Source organism: Nanorana parkeri, unplaced genomic scaffold (genome assembly GCF_000935625.1).
Source record: "Nanorana parkeri isolate BGI_ZX_2015 unplaced genomic scaffold, ASM93562v1 scaffold517, whole genome shotgun sequence".
In the NCBI taxonomy this organism is placed as follows: Eukaryota; Metazoa; Chordata; class Amphibia; order Anura; family Dicroglossidae; genus Nanorana; species Nanorana parkeri.
This window is the reverse complement of record NW_017306785.1, coordinates 630,263-639,498: the sequence shown is the minus strand read 5'-3', so window position 1 is coordinate 639,498 and position 9,236 is coordinate 630,263. Positions and strand designations below refer to the sequence as shown.

The 9,236-nt window shown below is 43.6% G+C and overlaps 1 long non-coding RNA gene across 1 annotated transcript; it reads left to right on the top strand.

The window, feature by feature from the left end:
* LOC108790976 lies at positions 1–9,074 on the top strand. The gene is made up of 3 exons (XR_001941478.1): positions 1–37; positions 673–676; positions 8,809–9,074. It is a non-coding gene; the product is annotated as an uncharacterized LOC108790976 (long non-coding RNA).
* The last annotated feature ends 162 nt before the right edge of the window (positions 9,075–9,236 follow it).

Sequence of the window (9,236 nt, the reverse complement as noted above, 5' to 3'; positions counted from 1 at the left end):
TCCATGCTGGGAGGAGGGCACAGCAAGCAGTGGGCGGGTGCAATAGCCAGCCTGCTATTGGCTATTGCACCCGCCCTCTACCTGCTGTATTTACATTCAGCTGCCGTCTGCGGAAGCTATTCAAGCGCCATGTGTTTACAATAAAAAAAATTATTTTTTTCATGATAAAAGGTGGGGAGAAAAAAATTATTTTCGGTTTTGGCCTGACAAATTCTGCTGCAGGAGGTGTGTTACAGTGCCATTTATTTCAATGGCACCCCAAGCGTGCCTCCCACCCACAGTGTGATCGCCCGCACTGGAATGCAGGGTACTGCGATGTCGTGTGTTCCAGTGTAGTGCGATTGCAAAAAATTGTGCAAGCAGTTTTATTCTGAAGTAAACTTTGTAACACTGCATTTGTGCACTTTCTTTTAAATTAAGGATGGTATTTAATTTTTTTATCCAATTTAATCGAAAAAATTAATTATGAAAATAATCATTAGTTGCAGCCCTAAAGGTGCCCACACACCTTGCGATTATTGGACGATAATCGTATGCGATCGACTTTTCGTCCGATAATCGCAAGGTGTTTGGGCAGTGTGCAACCGCAAATACTGTACAATTGTACGACTTAAGCATGACTTCAAGCATGTTCGAAAACGTTGGCCGATCGTACGATTATTGCAAGGTTAGTGGCGTTTCCGCACGTCAAAAATCGTACGATCTACACTGCTCATGCGCAAACGAAAATACATGCTGTTGATTACCGCAATTCATCCAGGTGCTTTTCTTTCATTACGGCTAATTGAACCTTGCGATAATCGGGGCATAATGGGGCCGCCGTACGACAATCGTATGACGGTTCGATCATCGGACAAAAAGTGTTGTCCGATAATCGTAAGGTGTGTGGCTACCTTAACACAATGTAACACATGGTTGTGGAATGCTGTGCGTTAATTGCACAGCATTCCACAACAGTCCTAAATCTCATGAAGCCCCTTGAGAAAATGAATTGCCCACACCTGCGTTAATGGGTAGTGATTTCGAAGAAGCAAGATTTGCAAATTTTTTAACTGAGGAAATATTTTTGTTGGCCTGCAGAAAATTGTATAATTTTCTAAATCCAAGCAATCCTAATTCATTGATTGTATGATTCTCTGCGGAATGACAAAGCTGTTCCTATATTTTCAGGCAATCTAAATAATTTGCTTCTTGCTGTTTAGCCTAATTACAGATCAATTAGCTCAACGCTCATAGAGTTTTGTGTGAATGATCGCTTTGTATAGACTACCGACCTTCTGCACAGATTAAATCATATAATAACATGGACGTAAGATGATGCCAATGAATAAAGCCTCCAGGTACAGAATATGCGCCTTTGTGCTATTGTTTGATAATCGTAGAACATGAAAAATTTTCATATTATGGAAAAACTAGCAAAAAGTTAAAATCCCACAAATTGATTTTTCTGGAGACGTCTGTCTGTTGGGATGATCCCTTTGCTTAAAAAAATGTGTTAGCGACAAACCAACGATGGACTCAGATTCACACATTCCTCCAGTCCTCTTTCATTTAGGTTGAAAATGGCAGTTATTGTACAGAATGGTGTCCCTGTGTTTGGCTGGTGGATGCACAATGAACAGGTTGGAACAAGCTTTGTGTACTCTGTCATTTCACAGCAAATTCCCAAATTCCAGACGTGGCAAAACATCACCCTTCCCCAGCACACAAAAACCCCCTTCAACAACAAAGAGAGCCCTCCCCCCTCGCCTACATGCCGCCAGGTGTGAATCACTCTCACACTAAAGTTTGGAATCTTCCGTGAGCCTATAGAACGCAGCATGGAAGCAGTGCCGAGGCATTGTTCTCAGGAATTATCCGCCCAGTGCCCGCTCATTCCCCGCTTTCACCAGGAATGTTAATAAGAAATCACTTAAGCCACTTTGCCGCAATGGGAGGGATGCATGGCACAAGTGCTGCTTAAAGTAGATGTAAACCCAATCACTAAAACATCATCTAAGCTTTAACATGTTCATGTCGTTTCAAGTCAAATCCTTTCATCCAAATTATACCTGGTGACCCTGCCATGAAGGTCATTGTTCAGACATTTCTTGTTATCGGGTGACAACGCTCTGTCCCTGTCTCTCAATTGTGCTCCTCCATTGTCACCCGCACACTACACATCACCATTTTAACACACTTTACCCAGTGTGTGTAAAGTGTGGCTGCAGAAGATCAGCAGCAATAAGATGCAACAGAGGATGAAAACAAGTAACACCATTCAGAATTGTGTTTAGAAACTGGTGGCTCATCTAGGATCAGAGGGACCATCAGAGGTCCTGCTGGAGGTATAACCTTGAAGGAAGGGAGGTTTGAAATGGTTTAGTGCATTGGGGTGCTATGCAAATTTAAGGTCAACGTATGTAGCATGCAAAGACATGCATTCATTCCTGTGTTCCTGCAATGCGCAGATGAAATTTGGCCCCCTAGGAATTAGCTTCAAGTCTTGCTCTCATCTCCTTATGTCTATGGGTAGTCTTACGCAAGACAAAGAACAATGTGCAAACTGGAGCAACAAAGAAGCCAAATGGAAATATTTTACATATCTGACAGCAGAACAGCAAATCACTGTTGGTCAGTTGGTCACTATGATGCACTATAATAAAAGTCTGTTTGTCTATGATACTCAATAAAACTATGCAATGACCAAAGCACTAAATCTACCTACAGATTTGAACGGTGGCCAGCCACACACAGACAATCCAGTCACTTAACAATCTTTCATATAAAGGATCAATCTATAAATCTGAACATTCCCATCGGACAAACATAGGGAGGAGCTCTGTTGCCTGGCTGTCTAGGGGAAAGGGGCTGGAATATCCAACACATTTGATCGACTATGGCACCAATAGGTTTTCCCCAAAGTATTTCTGGAAAGGTTTGGGGTTTCATACTAAGCTATAGAAATGTTCCTGATCACATCAGTTGGATTTGATCCTATGTCTCTAGGTGGACCATGTCTTGAAATGTTTCTTCGTAGCTGCTGCAAGTATCCAACTGGTCAGATGGGGCGAATACCTGTCTCCCCCACCACATGCAATGGTTGCTCCGTTGGGCTCATACATCTGATAGTGATGTACAAGTCAGTGGATGCAACCACTGGGTGAGACAGGGGAGCAGGTATTCACGCAGCAGCCTGGATGAAAAGCAAGGTGACTGTGTTTCTCGACGCAGTCCACCAGAAAGGAAAGTATATTTCCTCTTGTTTTTACAGGCATGCCTTTTTTGCTGTTTTGACCGGGTACTGGCTCAGTCACTACAAAGTGAACTCTAGTCAAAAGTTTTTTTTTCACTTTTGGATAAGTGGTAAATATTAAGACCTCTGTCAGGAGCTCAAGTAAAAAGTCCTTCAGGAGCACCAGACCAATGATCCAAGAGTCCAACACCATTGAGACTAGATTACAGTAGTCAAAAACAGTAACTGTGTAGCTAATTCAAGCCAAAGATTATCATGCTGCTTGAATTGGCTCCAAAATCACTGTTTTTGACTACTGTCAGCCTGTTTCCCTGATGAAGGGGAAGGAAGGAGGGGGATGCCAGAGTTCTTGAATCGCATTGGCTGTTCTACTACACCTTATAACAGGGGCGTCAAAGTAATATGGAATTCAGGAGCCAATCTTTCCAATCTAGGAGGCAGCAGGATTTCTTTTAGAAGCCAGCTCCATTGACAACAGCTAAAGAAAACTTCAAAAGTTGGGTGCCAGCTGTTATTTGTAAGGGGCATAGGTGACCTGGCTCCTGGGATTTGTCCAGCACTGCCTTATAATTAACTAACAATAATAAAATGTTTTGAACTCTTTGGTCACTGGTTCGGTACTTTCATTACCCTTCCTAGGGGTACCCTGTTTTTTAGATCAGCCACACCAGAGCCACAAACTTGACCATCTTCAGTTATGAGGTATTGAGAACGTAAATCAAGCACCTCTAACATACAATGCCCAGGTCTTTATTGGTGGCAGTAGTCTCACTATTTAAATGCATGATATTCTGTTCAAAAAATAAGACTTCTGAATCCAAGAATAATGAAAATGACTGTGGCCCCTAGGGACCTGTCTAGTTTGCCTGCACTGTAAATCCTTCAGGCATGAATCTTTAACAGGCAGAAAATACCGAGTAATTGGCAAGACGTCTACTAGCGGGAGTAGAAACCTGTACTGCAGGTGTCAGACACCCAAAAGCCTGGAGGAAGGGCTCAGGGCACTTTCCTGGTTATCTTCATGAGTTCCTTGGAGCTCAGTGTAGAAAATGTGTCCTGAGCTGGAGGGCCCAATATAGATAAGTGCTTGGTGCTGCACTTGCTTTGCATTTAAATGAACACAGGCTGTGTCAATGGATGCTGACTCTGCAATCCCCATTCAGGTCTACTGCTCACTCCAGTGGGGGCCCCCTGCTAATGTAAGTGTAAGAACATCAGGGGAGGCAACATCACCTTACTGTAGGCAATAAGAGAACTACAAGTCCCAGAATGCCCTGCCAGCCAAGCCTAAAGCAGATGAAACTGACCATTGCTGATGTGTGTCATAGACAGCTACACATTGTTATTTGAAAACACACTGCTATTATCTACATTGATGCAGAAATCCATGACTACATGCAAAGTACCTTTCCCAACACCATCCACTCAGAAGTCTTTGTTAACCTGATCTCAGATCAGCACGCTAAGTTGCTTCACTTTATGCGTTTACTCCTTGCATATCATTGTTAAATAAGCACCACAGTTCTTTAATCATGTCTGGTAAAAGCAAACGGCGCCACTTTACAAAGCAAAACCCAATTCTCAAGAGTTTCGCTAAAATGAGCCGTGGAAATGGTTTCTTAGAAGATGTGAATCACACAGCGCAGCAAAGATAAAAGGAATTTAAGATTTACTGTGTGGTTGATGGAGCAAAGAGATATTTACAACTATCACAAGCATGTTCAGTCATGTGTCATACTATTCCCTCAAGTGCTGAGGGACTACAACTCCCAGCAAGGCCTACCAGATCTGCTAGAACTTGCTGTTTGTCAACTGGAACACTTCAAGTCCAACTATGATAGGTAGAATATTCCAGTTCTTGATTAAGGATGGCAGGTCTTTTTTTTCATCTTTATGGTTTCCAGTAATGAGATCCCCATCCCTGAGTTGAAGGCTACACCCAACTGACAGTGACTATGATGGGGTAGAAGGACTGAGATTTCTAGGCCTGAGTACTTAATTTAATACCTACAACAGGGAGACCTTGCATGATGGGTAAAATATTCCAGTTTTTGGTAAAAGTTTGCAGTTTTTTTCATCTTTATGGAATCCTATGATGAGACCTCCATCCCTGAGTTGAAGGCTACACCCAACTGACAGTGACTATGATGGAGTAGAACAGGGGCGCCCACAATTTTTCATCCAGAGATCTACTTCTCAAATGATGAGCTCAATGAGATCTACCAACGAAAAAACATTCAGGGGCGGGAGGTGGCGTGGCAGTGCATTGAAGTCAATGGCACCGCAGCCACGCCCCCCAGTGCAATCGCCGCACCAGGAATGCAGGCACATTAGTGCCTGTGTTCTGGTCCAGTGCGATCTGCAAAAATGCTGCATTTGTGCATATTTTTTCAGATCACACTTAACCGGAACGCAGGCATAAAAGTGCCTGCGTTCCGGGTGGGGGCGATCACACTGAGGGCGGGGTGCATGGCTGTGGTGCCATTGACTTCAATGTACCGCCATGCACGCTCCCGCCACTGAACGCAGGGAGCCAGCCGGCTTGCGTTCCAATGCGTTCTAGAAGCCGAACACTCTGGAACGCAGAATTTGTGGTGTGAACCGGCCCTCTCTTTACTGCTCTAGCTCTCTCCTCTCTCTCCCTTGTTTCTATCTGCTGTCTCTTCTCTCTCTCTGCTGTCTCTTCTCTTACTTTCTCTGCTGTGTCTCTCCTGTCTGTCTTTTCTTACCTCCACTGCAGCAGCTTCCCAAGTCTCTACTCCTCTCTCCTTCCCGTCTGTGGCGTCTGACACATTCAGCCGCACGAGCACCGCGGGAGGACAGGAAACAGGTCAGTGGGCCGATCGCGATCTACTGGTAGATCGAGATCGACCTAATGGGCACCCCTGGATTAGAAGGACTGAGATTTCAAGACCTGAGTACTTAATTTAAAACCTACAACAGGGAGACCTTGCATGATGGGATAAAATATTCTAGTTTTTGGTAAAGTGTGGCAGTTCTTTTCCATTTTTCTGGATTCCAATGATGAGACCTCCATCCTTGAGTTGAAGGCTACACCCAACTGACAGTGGTTATGATGGGGTCTCACCTTCCCAATCAGACTTTGCATTTATTTAAACGTTATGAACAATGCAGCAGAAGGATTGAGATTTCAAGATGTGGGAAGTTAATTCAATACCTACAGCAAAGAAACCTTGTATGATGGGTAGAATATTCTAGTTTTTGGTAAAGATTGGCATTGTTCTTTTTCATCTTGATGAATTTGATTGATGAGATCTCTATCCACGAGTTGAAGGCTACACCCAACTGACACTGATCATGAAAGGGTAGAAGGATTGAGATTTCAAGACGTGGGAAGTAAATTTGATACCTACAGCAGGGAGACCTAGTATGATGGGTAGTATATTCTAGTTTTTGGTAAAGGTTGGCATTGTTCTTTTTCATCTTTATGGATTTCAGTGATGAGATCTCCATCATCGAATTGAAGGCTTCACCCAACTGACACTGATCATGAAAGGGTAGAAGGATTGAGATTTCAAGACGTGAGAAGTTAATTCATTACCCACAGCAAGGAGACCTGGTATGATGGGTAGAATATTCCAGTTTTTGGTAAAGGTTGGCAAATTTGGTTAATCTTTATGGATTCCAGTAATTAGATCTCCATCCTTGAGTTGAAGGCTACACCCAACTGACACTGGTCATGATAGTATAGAAGGATTGAGATTTCAAGATGGGGAAACTTAATTCATTACCCACAGCAGGGAGACCTTTGCAAACTGAGTTTTACAATGTTCAGCATCTACCAAAGACTGAATTGCCAGTTTGGGATGCACTGGCCCTTTAAGCGGAATGATTTTTGGGCAATGCTTGCAATGGTAAGGGCTTACGAATGAAAGATAACGAGCACAAAATAGGATCAGAAATTTCTAGTGTTGGTTGCGCTCTACGCCTGGTTGAAAATCGGGGTCACTCAAAAGTGTCACAGAATTCAGGAAGAGGTGAATTAAGTCAGTGATGGCTCACGCAGTCACTAGAGTCAATCAATGATCAGTTATTGATTTCTGATTGATTGACTAATCAGTGATTGATTTTCATACATTATGGCAGATTTACATATTTCTAAATTCCGGAATCACAAATTGTATTCTATCTAATAAAATACATCTTACTGGAAGATTTGCTATGACCAATAGTGCATTAGGTGCACTCATCCAATCACAGCAGGGTTTCACTAAGTTGCTACGGGTTACCACACTTGCATTTCATCACTGCTCCTTGGCACTGCCCTAGTGAAATAATATGTTAACGTGTACGGAGAGGTTCAGAGAGATGCTAGGTTATTAGGACAACCTGCCAACACAGCTGGTACAAGCTAATCTAGGAGCAGAAGCCTGAGGACTATCACAAAAGACAAGATAATCAATAATGGATGGAAAGGAATGTGGTGATTAATATGGGTCTCATGGGGCAGCAATATCAGGGCTGCATGTGCGGAAAGTGGTAATAGCACTCTAAATACTAGTGTTGGCATCTGGGCACCATGACGATGCATTCCACTGGAAATGTATTTGCAGAATGTGACACAACTGTGCCAGCCTTATAAACACCCATGTAAAAAATAGATCAAATGTGGTGAAGACCACACCCCTCACCAACTTCACTTGCCCATGTACAATCCAATACTATGCAAGGCAATAATAAGCTCAAAAACATTCCAGCCCTTTCAAGATCTACAGTCAAGACATAAGCCACTCTTGTACATAAAGTTCCACAGCAGCAACACCACAAGATGCAGAAGGAAATCCCTTTCCATTCACATGATGCACCACTTAAATCTAAAGAATTCATAGGGACCTGCTGGGTACTCAAATGTCATTCCACTTAGTGGAGATAAATAAAAGGCTGGATGGATAAATGGATGGATGGATGGTTGGGTGGTTGGTTGGTTTGATGTATGGATGGAAGGTTGGTTGGTTTGATGGATGCATGAATGGATGTTTGGATGGATGGATGTACTAACAGAAGAACGAAAGAGAAGGAAAGAGAAAAACGGAATGGATAAACAGCAGTAAAAATCCAGGAGATGAAAGAGAGAGAAAACAGAAAAGTGATAGAAATATAGATAGACAAGTGATAGAGACATATCATAGATGAAAGAGACTGAAATAGAAAGGGATAGGTTAGACAGATAGAACAGGGAGATACAGTAGATGGAAAGGAGAGTGATGGGGCCAGAGAGAGCAGAAAGGAGTAGATAGAAATATAGATAGATGAAAGAAAGAAAGAATCAGAGACTAAAAAGGAGAGAATGTAGAAAAGAACAGATAGATAGATAGATAGATAGATAGATAGATAGATAGATAGATAGATAGATAGATAGATAGATAGATACTTTCAGCACTCTTATCCCATAAGAATAGCAAGTCCCGATCGTCTCCCATACACATAGATGAGCAGTCCCCGTGATAAAAGCTGACACTTGGTATCAGACATCGGCGGGCACTCCGCCTGGCACACTCTCTCACCTGGCAGCAGGGCTGTGATCAGCAGCAGGACATCCATGTGGGCAGCAGCGGTTCTCCTCCGGAGCGGCTCTGGTGGCAGTGAAGGTGATGAGCGGGGTGTCTGGGATGGGAGTGTCGGTGTGTGGAGGGGGTATGCTGTCTCCGGTGGGCGGTAGTCCGGGGGGGTGATATGGGGGGGATTAGCAGGTGTCCCGGGACTGGTCTTGTCTGATTATCCACCCGACGTGTCCCGGGTGTTGTCCTGGGCTCTGTATGCCTCCTGTCCCGGCTGTACTGGTGCAGAGCTGACTGGAGATCGCTGCTGCAGCCCCTGCCAGAGAATAAAAGGGACAGAGGGAGGGGGAGTCCTCCGGAGCACATAGACTGCCCCCTAATACATAATAGACCGCTCCCCGCACCCAGACCACACCACCCTGCTCCATATTCATCACACTGCACCCACCCACACCACTCTAATATTATTATTATAGATATAT